Source organism: Plecotus auritus (assembly GCF_963455305.1).
Source record: "Plecotus auritus genome assembly, chromosome: 7".
NCBI classification, from domain to species: Eukaryota; Metazoa; Chordata; class Mammalia; order Chiroptera; family Vespertilionidae; genus Plecotus; species Plecotus auritus.
In genome coordinates this window covers 43,245,392-43,259,239 of record NC_137774.1, presented here as the reverse complement: position 1 = coordinate 43,259,239, position 13,848 = coordinate 43,245,392, and positions in this window count along the sequence as shown.

Genomic DNA, 13,848 nt, shown 5'->3' with positions numbered 1-13,848 from the left:
ATCTGAACCTGTATTTTATTATAGAAGACAACCTAATTTAAAAATTATCAGACATTTTTTAAATGTATTTTTATTTATTTCAGAGAGAAAGGGAGAGGAAGAGAGAGATAGAAACATTAATGAGAGAGAATCATTGATCAGCTGCCTCCTGCACACCCTACACTGGAGATGGAGCTCACAACCCCGGCATGTGCCCTGACTGGGAATTGAACCGTGACCTCTTGGTTCATAGGTCAACCTCAACCACTGAGCCATGCCAGCCAGGCAATCATCATACATTTAAAGGAAAACAATCAAGTGCCAATCAAAGACGCATAGATATTATTTTAATTACTGGGAAAAATTCAACTTAATGACATTAAACTTTTAGGACTATGTGAATATTGCTGGGTCAACTTTGAGACAAAATCAAATTCTTCAGAATCCAAAAATGTAGGAAAATTCCAACTAGAGCAGAAACCTGGCTTCCATAGTCCGGTGTATGTAGAAACGTGTCTGGTGGGTTTAAAAAGTGCTCCTTGAAGCGGTTGGAGTGACAATTTGTCATTTGATTACCCCTTGACCCTCCTGCAGCTTTTCAGTGGGCTTCCAGGGCCAGCTGATTATGAAGAGCTTTCAAGGCTCATTAGGCTCTACGTCTTCCCAAGGCTCTTGATTCTTTGCCAGGCAATCTCACATCAGATTGTCAAGGAAGCATGGGAAAACCTGAGGCTCTGTGGCTGCAGACAACCATGACTCCAGCCTGGGTGTAACCAGGCAGTCCATCGGCTGGGTAGAGCTGAGGAACTCCAGAATTCTTTTCAAATCCCAAATATTTTATACGAGAGTAAAGTCTAGAAAATGATTGTAAAAGAAAATGCCCTGTAGAAAACTCTTGAGTGATTCTAAATTAAAAGCAATAATAGGTGTATTGAATAAATCAGTAAGCATTGATACCTTTGTGTTTACAGAAATAGACTGACTAAAATATTAAATACCTCAAAGAAAGAATGCAATAAGTGGGGAAGTTTTATTTTATTTTGGTTTTGTCTTCCTAATTTTGTCATTAAATGGAATGAATGTTTAAGTATAGAGAATTTAGTAAATTGAGTTTATTTTCTTTCTGGCTCTATCTAATGGATAAAATGTGTGTGTGTGTGTGTGTGTGTGTGTATGTGTGTGTGTGTGTGTGTGTGTCTATCTAATGGATAAAGTGTGTGTGTGTGTGTATGTGTGTGTGTGTGTGTGTGTGTGTGTAACATATATTTAGTTGTACTCAGGCATAATCCTGAAGCAAGAATTATTTGAAATGTTGGCTCAAACTGTATGTGCTCAGAATGAAGTTATTAGAATTTTGGTCATTTGGGAGTGATAATATAAGCTTAAACTTGGCTATTATGTATTATGAAAACAAAGTTTCTGAGAAACTTGGATTAGAGACTTGGAAAGGGACATACAGGTTTTTGGGAACTCCAAAACCCAAAAAAAGAATTGGCAGCTAGAAAATGTGCTAATGAAATTACAAGGAATATGGTATCACTTGAGAAATGATAATCATGCAAACAGCTCACAAGGAATTAGATGTTTTCAGTTCAGTTCATTCACTTTGGACTTAATACAGGGTGTGGATTTAAAAGTGAAGGATTAAGTAAAAACCTTGACCCATCTATGACATCATGAATCTGTGACTGGACTTTTAGAACTTCCTTGAGTCTTATATAAGGTAACATGAGCCAGAAAATTCTAAGCGAAAAGATTAAGAAAAGCAAATGTAAATGTTATAAATACTCTAACTGAAGACAGAAAAGGAGCCTGAAGAACAAGAATATGTCAGATCAAACATTCATCAGAATATCTGACAAATGCCATTACCTGACAGCCTGTGAGGAGAGAGATGGGTGAGGGCCTTTGTGCCAGAAACATCTCTAACACATTCACAACTTTAGGATTTTCTATGCAGGGACTGGACAGGGAAAGCTTAACTGACTGGAATATCTCTGCCACTGACTAACGATGGTGCCTTTCGGTTTAAGGCACAGAGGATTGCATCCCATCCCTTAAGGGCCTGGACTTCTACTACAGAGTGACTACCTCCCAAGGGAGCTGCTGAACAAACCCATCGTGACCTGGAGGGAGGGTTTCAGGGACCTGCACAGAGCTCTCTCTTTTAATCCTGCCCTCAGGATTGTAGACACCACACTCCAGCTGATCAGAAAGTTTTATCTTGGTGCCTCTAACAATCTTGTTTCCCGAGTCCCAGGTAGTTTCCACTTTAGTTCTCACAAGACTCAGACTGAGCTGAAGCTCACCCCGTGTGATCCCTCTAATCTGTGGTCCATGAGCATAGAAAGGAGGGATCTCAAGAATTTGAGCCTGGCTCGCGTTGCTCAGTGGTTGAGCATTGACCTATGAACCAAGAGATCACGGTTTGATTCCCAGTCAGGGGCACTTGTTTGGGTTTCCAACTCGATCCCCAGCGTGGGGCGTGCAGAAGGCAGCCAATCTATGATTCTCTCTCATCACTGATGTTTCTATCTCTCTCTCCCTCTCCCTTCCTCTCTGAAATCAATAAAAACATTTTTTTTTAAAGGAGAGAATGACTATTTTTTTAAAATATATTTTATTGATTTTTTACAGAGAGGAAGGGAGAGGGAGAGAGTTGGAAACATCGATGAGAGAGAAAGATCCATCAGCTGCCTCCTGCACACCCCCCACTGGGGATGTGACCACAACCAAGGTACATGCCCTTGACCGGAATCGAACCTGGGACCCTTCAGTCCACAGGATGACGCTCTATCCACTGAGCCAAACCGTTTAGGGCAATAAAAACATTTTTTTAAAAAAGAATTGGAGCATTCTTGACCAGTGAACCTGCCTCCCCATAGTGAAGAGGAGAGTACAGCTCAAGGATGGCGCAAGGAATAGGGTTGTGTAGAGGTCCCTACAGCTTGCCTCAAACACGGAGCATGCAATACACAAAATAAACACACAAAAGCTTATCATATGCCCTTTTTACTCCACAAGTGATACATCTGTCCACTCTATACTTTTCCTGAGAAAGCTGGCCTTTATAACCAGGATAAGGGCACTGCTTCTCAGTCCAAAGGGATATTGCAGACGCTTCAAAAACATGGATGATCAAACACACCTTTATCTCCATCCCCTCCTAATGACACTATAATGACAGCAGTGCAGACAGACTGGCGTGGCTCAGTGGTTGAGCATCAACCTATGAACCAGGAGGTCACAGTTCAATTCTGGGGAAGGGCACATGCCCAGGTTTCAAGCTCAATCCCCAGTGTGGGGTGTACAGGAGGCAGCCGATCAATGATTCTCTCTCATCATTGATGTTTCTGTCTCTTTCTCTCCCTTCATCTCTGAAATCAATAAAAATATATTATAATGACAGTAGTGCAATTTTTTTAAACATATAAACCGACAAGAATAAAGACAGCAGGAGAGGTGACAAGTGCAGATGAGCGATGTTAATAAATTTTGTCACCTGGAAGCAATAAGGTGATAACAGCCTTAATAGATTAAAGATGAAAAAGTAGCCCTGGCCAGTGTAATGCCTCAGTTGGTTGGAGCTTCCTCCCATGCACCAAACAATGGCAGATTGGATTCCCAGTCAGTCACAGCACATAACTAGGTTGCAGATTTGAATCCCAGGGAGAGGCAACCGATCTCTCTTTCTCTCTCTCTCCCTTCCTCTCTTTCTCCCTCTCTCTAAAATCAATTTTTTAAAGAAAAAGATCAAAAACTAAATACATGGAGCAGGACAGAGCTGGGGTTATAAAATTCCAACCAGCAATTGAAGGCTCCAGTAGTTACCTGTGAAGGCACGAGTGCAGAGGAGGACTGGACACTAAAGAATTCACTGACAATCCTTAAATGCTGCAGATCTTTCCCCCATCTGCCCAGCCCTGGAGGAAAAGTAGTTCACTTCCTAGGAATACCAGTCAAGACTGAGCACGAGAGTGCAATTTGATCCTGAAAACAGCATACTGGGCAGGGAATTCCCAGCCCCCTCACCCACCTAAGCCTCAAATGACAACATTTGCTGACATCTCATCTCCCACTATCTATTTTTGTGGGTTTTTTTATGCAGGGTGGGCAAAAGTAGTTTCACAGTTTTTCGTATGGAAAATAATGCAATCCTATCTAAAAAAAAAAAAGGAGTAATATGCAAATTGACCATCATTCCAACACACAAGATGGCTGCCCCCATGTGGACACAAGATGGCCACCACAAGATGGCTAGCAGGGGAAGGCAGTTGGGAGGGACCAGGCCTACAAGGGAGGGCAGTTGGGGATGATCAAGCCTGCAGGGGAGGGCAGTTAGGCGTGACCAGGCCTGCAGGGGAGGGCAGTTAGGAGTGACCAGGCCTGCAGAGGAGGGCAGTTATGGGCAATCAGGCTGGCAGGGGAGCAGTTATGCATCAATCAGGCTGGCAGGGGAGTGGTTAGGGGGTGATCAGTCTGGCAGGCAGAAGCGGTTAGGGACAATCAGGAAGGCAGGCAGGCAGGCGAGCAGTTGGGAGCCAACAGTCCTGGATTGTGAAAGAGATGTCCGACTGCACATTTAGGCCCGATCCTACTGGGATCGGGCCTAAACGGGCAGTCGGACATCCCTCAAGGGGTCCCAGAGTGAAGAGGGTGCAGGCTGGGCTGAGAGACACACCTCCAAGTGCACAAATTTCATACACCGGGCCTCTAGTAATTAATAAACAAGAATAAACTCTGTGTTTCGCATATTCACAACTGTAAACCTACTTTTGCCCCAACCTGTATGAAACAGCAGCATCCAGACTGAGATAAATGAGAGATAAGAGGACTCCTGTTTGGGGAAATGAGCACAACTGTGTGATCCACATCCTGAGTGGTTCAGGGTTCAGGATCTGGAGAAGGGCCATGCGCAATTACAGAGACGAGACAAGAAATAATAATTTGGAAATATTGGGGGCCAGGCGGGAAGTCCAACGCAAGGAGAAGAACTTCCACTCGTGCCCAGGCCTTGCCAACCTTTTATTCAATTTTGGATACACATCTAGCCCTTAGTCAGGCAGGTAATTGCAGTAACAGACAGACTATCTTAAAGTTCAGTAAATATTACAAAGATTTACTCTGAGACTATTTGGTCAGGAAATTGCTTGAGCCCCCATTGTCTGGACTAAACAATCAGTGCATAGCTCTGGCCATTGCAGGGGCTCAAGGTTCATCAGCTTTCCAGGCTCCTTGTTTACACTTCTCTGATAGTGAAGACAATGGGTGGCTTCCCACACATAACCAAATGAAATGATCTACAGATACTGGCTTAAAGGTCCTCCCACAGAACAGTCAGGTCCCACCTGATCACCCTCAGCAAAGCCCTCCAGTAGAAGAATCCCATTGGAAGGTGCACCCAAACTTTCCAATGAGCATCTCCTAAGGCCTTACTTTTAAAATGAAAGATAGTCAAGCATCACCGGGTATCTGAGGAAAGTTTCTGATGTGAAATACAGACACTGAAGAGAAAGGGAACTTGTAGAAGAGAGATAAGAGGGGACTGAAGAAAACATTTTTGAAATTATCGTTAACATTAAAAGAGAGATAAGAGGTGATATTGCAGCCAAGAAACAAAACCAGGAAACTGTTTTTTAAACATGACCATTCAGAGATTAAGGATGGGCCCTTGATAATAAAAATGTGATAGCAGAAATTAAAGTTTCAAAAGAAGGTTTTGAGGAGGAGTTAGTGAAATCTCCCAGAAAAAAGACAAAGAAAATAAGACTTCCTGAATGAGAGAAGAGGGTGGGGAAGGGCAAGGGAAACTTATAAAATAAGTAAGAATTTTTCTAGAACTAAGAGCATTAGTTCTGGATTTATACAACCCACCAAGTGCCAACAAAATGAACATAAAAAAACGTAGACCAAGACATCCCACTGTGACATTTCAGCATGCTGGGGACAAAGAAAAAGCTTCTTAAACACTTCAGAGAGAATTTTTTTTAAGTCACATAGAGAGTCCAAATGGTATCAAATGCCTCAGTAGCACATTGGAAACCAGAAGAAGTGGGACAATGCCTACAAGAAATTTGAGGGAAATTCTGACCCACATACCTGGCCAAATTGTCAATCAAATGTGAAGATAAAGTTCTTTTCAGACATACAAGAAGTAAACCATTTTACCTCCTCTAGACCCTTTCTCAAGAAGCTACTAGAGGGTGGTACCACTGTCCTAAGGAAATAAGCTGAGAAAGAAGAAGGCATGGGATCCAGGAAACAGAGGAGAGGCAAAGAGAATTCCCAAGGATGATGGTGAGAGAATAACAATTAAATAGCAGGTCTATAGAACAATCTAGAGTAAAGCAGGAAGTACGTCCCAGTAATGAATGAACAAATGAATGAATGAATGAATGAATGAATGAATGAATGAATGACAAAGTTTTACTTTGATTAAAATACAAATTAAACCTGGCCAGGTGGCCCAGTTGGTTGAAGCATCATACTGTACGCCAAAAGGTTTGGGGTTCAATTCCTGGTCAGGGTACTTACCTAGGTTGTGGGTTCCATCCCTAGTTGGGGCACATATGGGAGACAACTGATTGATGTTTCTCTCTCACATCGATGTTCCTCTCTCTCTAAAATCAATAAAAACATCCTCAGGTGAGGATTTAAAAATATATACAAATTAAAATTTTAAGATGTAGAAATACTTTTAAAGTTATTGTAGAGATGTCACAACAAAAGATAAGGAATAAGATGGATTTCTCCATTAAATCCTCTCTGCTCAATATTAGTTTATCTGTTTTCTCCTACTCCTGCTTGCAACGCCAGCTAATAATGACATAGCTGTAAGAAATGCCAACGTTTCCTTTCCTGCTGCCTGATGTCCAGTCAATGCCTGGCTTCCCCAAACATTCCTTTATATTTCATTCATTTCACGGAAAATGAGGGCAAACTGTGTTGTTCAAAGAGCAATTGTGCCCTGGCCAGTGTTCTCAGTGGTTAGAGCATCGGCCCACACACTGAAAGTTTTGGGTTTGATTCCCAGTCAAGGTCACATACCTGGATTGCCGGTTCAATCCCCAGCCCTTGTTGGGGTGAGTGTGGGAGGCAACCAATCTCTCTCTCTCTCTCTCTCCCTCTCTCTCTCTCTCTCTCTCTCTCTCCCCCTTCTCTCTCTCTTCCCTTCCCTCCCTTCTACTCTCTCTAAAAATCAATGGAAAAAATATCCTCAGGTGAGTATTAACAAACAAACCAAAAAAAAAGGGAGCAATTGCATCACCTATTAAAGTCTGACCAGTAAGTTCACAGGTCTTTTTGGGTGCCAGCCTCAGTGTTCTGCAGAAAGTGAAGTGACACAAGCAGTAAGACTAGGTTCAGTGTGTGTGTGTGGGGGGGGGGGGGGTCTTCCTTCCAGTGGTCAAGGGCTCCTCCCTTGATGACTCTGTGTGGCCTGATGAGAGGGGAGAGAAGCTTGGTGGGAGCCTGATAGTCTATCAATCCTGCCACAACGTGGACTTGATGGCATTCATGTTTAACAGGTATCTTTTTAGTTAAAAGTTATAAATATGTTAGTTGGGATTATTCGTGCTTTTGACTGAAGAGAAAGAAAAAGGTAAATACTAAATCCAGAATCTTACGCTTTAACAACCAAGCAGGAGTTAGCAGAGGTGGCCCATGCCATAGAGATCCTTATAAGGGCCATGAATGGACATAGGTGGGGGTCAGGAAAGGGATGAGGCTCAGGAATGGGACAATGGACAGAGTTCAGATCAGAGATGAGACAATGGTACCTGGAATTTAATGGCATTAAAAAGCTGAAACTCACAAATGGCTCTCATGGACGTTAGTGAGACTATTGAGGATATTCGAATATGAACAATATATTATGTCACAGTATTCTCTCAATTGTTAAATTCTTAGCTGACAAAACACATCATAATTCTGTAAGAGAATGTTATTAATCAAGCAATACTGTATAAATATTTGGGGGTGTGGAAGTATGTAAGGGTAAAGTATCATGATAATACAACTTACTTTGATTGCAGTCAAGAAACAAAACCAGGAAATACAACTTACCCTCAAATGGGTCAAGAAAAAAATACAGATATAGAGAAAGCCAATGAGGCAAAATATCAACATTTGATTAATCTAATTGAAAGGTATATGGGTGTCTATTGTACTGCTATTCTGTTAACTTTCCTACAGATTTGAACAAAATGTTTGTTAGGAAGCTTAAATTATTTTTTAAAAACTGAAATACTTTGTTTGCTACAGTGTGAATGTCAAAATGTCCTGCCTCTTGTTTCCAGCCACAGGATTGGTGGAGTTCCCCAACGTTCTTCCATCCAAAATGCCTGCCCCCCAGACTGCCCAGACAACAGGCACTGCTCTCTCAAAGCCCTCTGCTACCATGTCTCCCCACTATCCCCGACAGTCTCTTTTGGAGCTCCCACTGCATTCTATAACAATGTAATTTTACTGCATTGTATTCATCTATTTACCTTCCTCTTTTGTAACCTCCAGCAGCTAGCATAATGTGCAGCCTACAGGAAGGACTATTTCCAGGTTGTGGAAGCAGTGAGTGAAGGAATGGCCTATTGGATGGACAGATAGATAGATGGTAGGTAGAATATGACAAATGAAAGCAAGTAACCTCCAGGCTGGTTGACAGGGACTGAAATGATCAAAGTGTTAAAGGGTAGATTCTTGCTGTCTGAGACCCTAAAATGTGGCATAAGCACTATGCGACCACATGGAGTTGACTGAGTCCCCACTATGAACCAGGAATGTGGGGCAGGAGATTCAGCAGTGGGCAGCCCAGAAATAAAGTCTCCGCTCTCAAGGTGCTTGTATTCTTTTGGGAGGAGACAAACTCTAAACGAATGCATATCCAATAGCATATATTAGGTGGTGTTGCGTTAAAAGTCGAGGGGCGGGGTAAGGGCTTCATAATGGGAGATGGGGGCAGAAGGAATGATTTCCAACAGCATGGCCAAGTAAAGCCATCAGAAACCTCAAATCTCTGCCTCCCTGAGAGATGGCTCAGCCCAGGGCCTGGCATGGGTCTGGGGAGCACTGCCTCTCCCTAGCGGTTGAGACAGAAACCACATGCCAGGCTGAGGAGAGGCTGGAGAGCGACCCCTCCCTGGCAGACAGAAACCAGTCAGAGAACAGGCCAGGAACTGAGCGGGAAGGGCCTGTGGGTGACTGCTGAGCAGCGGGTGGCCACAGTCGCTGGGTGGAGATAGACTGGCGCAGAGCCTGGGCCGGTGCCCTCCTCTCTCTTCAGGGGCAGAATCTTTGGCTCGCCTCCCAGTCCTCCCACGGGCTCTACCCTGTCCCGTCCCCGACCTCCCGCCCCCGCCCTTCTGAGACTGCTCTCCCTGAGCGCACTGATTGCGGACACACCCTTGCCATTTCTCCGCAGCACTGATGCCCCCTCCTGCTGGAAGCTCTTCTCCTTTTCTGGGACACCACGCTCTCCACGTCCTCCTCACTCTCCTTTACAGGCACCTCTGGGTCCTAAAAGGTTGGTGTTGCTTGGGTTCCATATTCAGCTCACTTCTCTTTTCATTCCAGTCATATTCCCTGGGTGCCTTGCCCCCTCCCAAGTTTCTCTGCAGCCCTTAACCCCCTTCACGAGCTCCAAACCCCACATTAACCAGTTGCTTACATGTTCTAAATTACTGCCAGACTGTGAATTCCTTCCGAGAAAGATCTTAAAGCCACAATAAGTGAGTACACACAGGCAAATCAATGGAATAGAACACAAGGTCAAGATATAGATCCAGCCCAGCTGGGTGTAGCTCAGGAGTTGAGTGTCAACCCAGGAACCAGGAGGTCACCAGTTCGTTTCCCGGTCAAAGCACGTGCCCAGGTTGTGGTCTCGATCCCCAATGGGGGACGTTGAGGCAGCCAATCAATGATTCTCTCTCCCTCTCCCTTCCTCTCTGAAATCAATAAAAATATATATTTTAAAAGACATAGATCCAAACACATTTAGGAATTTAGGATATGACAGCGGTGGCATTTCAAAGCAAGAAATGATAGATTGCTTAATAAATGACAGTTAGACAAAACAGAAAAGTCAGATCTGTACCTCATGCTTTGTACTAGGGTGAGTTCCAAATGGATGGAAGATTTAAATGTAAAATCTAAAACCATAAAAGAATTACTATTATCAAAGTATGGCATCATAAAAATACCAGAAAAAAATGTTGGCTCCTTCTAAAAATCTCAAAATGAAGGCTTTTAAAAAATATTACTCAAAACCCAGGAGTTTTTAAAAGACTGATAAATTCAATTAATAAAAATAAATATTTCCAACATGGCAAAAACCACATAAGAGTCCAAAGACAAGCCCTCCCTGGCCAGTGTGTTCAATGGTTAGAGTGTCAGCCTGCACAAGAAGGTTTCAGCGGTTTGATTCCTACTCAAGCGCACATACATCGCCCTAACTGGTTAGGTTCAGTGGATAGAGCATCGACCTGCGGACTGAAGGGTCCCAGGTTTGATTCCGGTCAAGGGCATGTACCTTGGTTGTGGGCACATCCTCAGTAGGGGGTGTGCAGGAGGCAGCTGATTGATGTTTCTCTCTCTTTGATGTTTCTAACTCTCTATCCCTCTCCCTTCCTCTCTGTAAAAAAATCAATAAAATACCTTTTTTTTTTTTAAAAAAAAAAAAAAAAAAAAAAGGGCACATACATGGGTTGTAGGTTGGATACCTGGCCCAGGTCCAGGCACGCGTGGGAGGCATCCCATCGATGTGTCTCTCTCACACATCTCTCTCTCTTTCTCTCTCTCTCCCCCCCTTCCATCCCGCCACTCTCTCTAAAAATAAAATACCCTCTGGTGAGGATAAAAAAGTCAAAAGACAAAAGTTAAACTGTCAATAAATGTAACACATATATAGACAAAGGGCAAATTTTCCTACTATAGAAAAAGCTATGAAACAAGGAAATAAATCAACAACTGAGTAGGGAAAGCAAATGGACATTTCAGAAAGGAAAGTCAGAGATCTTAAACATATGAAAAAAGAGCTCAAACTCTCTCATGAGAGGAATATAAATTAAAATACATTGATGTGCCATTTTTAAAAATTATTTATTAAAGGTATTACAGGAGGAGGATCCAAGATGGCAGCGTAGGTAAACACCTAAACTGCTGCCTCGCACAACAATTTCAAAACTACAACTAAAAGACAAAACGTCTATCACCCAGAACAACGGGAAAGCTGGCTGAGTGGAAGTTCTACAACTAGAAGGAAAGAGAAAAGAGCATTAAGACGTGCACAAGCACTGAAAAGCTGAGGTACGGAGGCACGCAAATCGGACTGGCAGCAGGAGACTGGGAGCACTGCTGTTTTCAACCGGAAGGGAGACAAGCTCCCAATTACTCCAAACTCCAGTTTCTGGGGAGACACGGGGGACCCAAACTCCTACAGGGAGAAGCTGGACTATCTGCCATCGGGTCAGAAAGTGAGGGTGGCTTGCTTGCAGGGCTGCACGTAGGAATAATTGTTTACTGCGCTGGGGCACGGGATGCGGGGACGTGGTCAGAGACGCAGAGCCGGCTAATTGGCAGCCATCACTGTTTGCCACGCCCTAGCCTAGTGATGCCCTGAGACCCCGACCCGCACAATCTACAAACCCACCAAAGCTCCAAGCAGCGGCTTTAGCATATGAATGACCTGCCCTATCAGAGCTTAACCTAGCAAACTTGCAGCCCAGGTCAGACAGCTCCAAAACCTCCAAACCCCAAGCAAAGAGGAGAAAACTGTAGTTCTTGCTGTAGCTACTGCTGGGTGGCCTCAGACAGTAGCTGACCTGCACCCCAATAGAGATCCAAAAGCCAGTGTACCTAGTGGTCAGTGTGAGACACCAGATTTCAACTCCTCACATCCATAAGTGACACATTCAAGAGGTAGACTCAGTGAGCACCAAAGCCCCACTGAAACAAGTCCTGCACCACAAGCGTGTCTCCAGTGCAGCAGTTCTTCCATTATAGACACAGCGGGTCCTCACAGCCAATTGGCCTGGAGGTCAATTCCTCCCAGTGTACCAACAGCAATCAAGGCTTAACTACACCAAGACTTTGCACTCAGCCCACAAAGGGGTGTACCAAGAGCGTCCACCTCAGGTGATTGGGGAGGCTGAGCTACTTACCCCTATAGGTCACCTACCACACAAAGCCACTCCATCAACACAGGGAAGCAGCAAAATGTGGAGACAAAGAAACATGTCATGAATGAAAGAAATGGAGGAAAGCAAACTACTGGACGACATAGAGTTCAGAACCACATTTATAAGGTTACTCAAGAATCTTCTAAAAACCGCTGAGGAACTTAGTGAGACCTTTAAGGATCTTAATGAGTATGCCAAAAAAATGGAAAAGGACCAGTCAGAAATTAAGCATACACTGTCTGAAATAAAGAATATACAGAAACTCAAATGTAGATCAACATACCCCAAGAATCAAACCAAAGATCTGAAATATGAGGAAACAAAAAAACACCCAACCAGAAAAAAACAAAAAGAAAAAAGAATCCAAAAATATAAAGATAGTATAAGGAGCCTCTGGGACAACTTTAAGCGTACCAACATCCGATTTTTTGGGGTGCCAGAAGAAGAGAGAGAGTAAAATATTGAAAACCTATTAGAAGAAATAATGACAGAAAACTTTCCCTACCTGGTGAAAGAAATAGACTTACAAGTTCTGGAAGCGCATAGAACCCCATACAAGAGGAATCCAAAGAGGACCACACCAAGACACATCATAATTAAAATGCCAAGGGCAAAAGACAAAGAGAGAATCTTGAAAGCAGCAAGAGAAAAACGGTTAGTTACCTACAAGGGAGCACCCATACGACTGTCAGCTGATTTCTCAGCAGAAACTATACAGGCCAGAAGGGAGTGGCAAGAAATATTCAAAGTGATGAACAGCAAGAACCTACAACCAAGATTACTCAACCCAGCAAAGCTATCATTCAGAATTGAAGGTCAGATAAAGAGCTTCACAGACAAGAAAAAGCTAAAGGAGTTCCTCACCACCAAACCAGGATTATATGAAATGCTGAAGGGTATTCTTTAAGAAGAGGAAGAAGAAAAAAAAAGTAAAGATAAAAATTATGAACAACAAAATGACATCAAATACATACCTACCAACAATTGAATCTAAAAATCAAGTGAATAAAAAATCTGAAGAACAGAATGGACTGGTGAATATAATAGAATCAGGGACATAGAAAGGGAGTGGACTGACAATTCTCAGGAAGAAGGAGGTGTGAGGGGTGCGATAAGAGATTGGAGAAAAATCTTACACCTATGGATGAAGACAGTGGCAGGGGTTAAGGGCATGGGGTGGGGTGGGGAATCAGGTGGAGGGGAGCTATGGGGGGGAAAAAAAGAGGAACACCTGTAATAATCTGAACAATAAAGATTTATTTAAAAAAATAAAAATAAATAAGGGTATTACAGATGTCCCCTTTTTTCCCCCCATCAACTCCCTCCACTCTGCTCCCGCCCACTCCCCAGGCTTTCCCCCCACTATTGTTTGTCCATGGGTTATGCATATCCTATATAATAAAAGCCTAATATGCAAATCGACTGAACAGCGGAATGAACAGTGGAACAACCGGTTGCTATGACACACACTGATCACCTGGGGGCAGATGCCCAACACAGGAGCTGCCCCAGCCTGCAGGCCCCAGGCCAGCCAAGGCAGATGCCAACTGGGACCCCCCACCCTGATCACCCCGCCAGTCGCCCTGCAGATCGGCCCTGATCACCAGCCAGGCCTAGGGATCCTGCCTGTGCATAAATTTCATGCACCAAGCGTATAGTATCCATATAAGTTCTTTGGTTAGTCTCTTCCCACACCCCC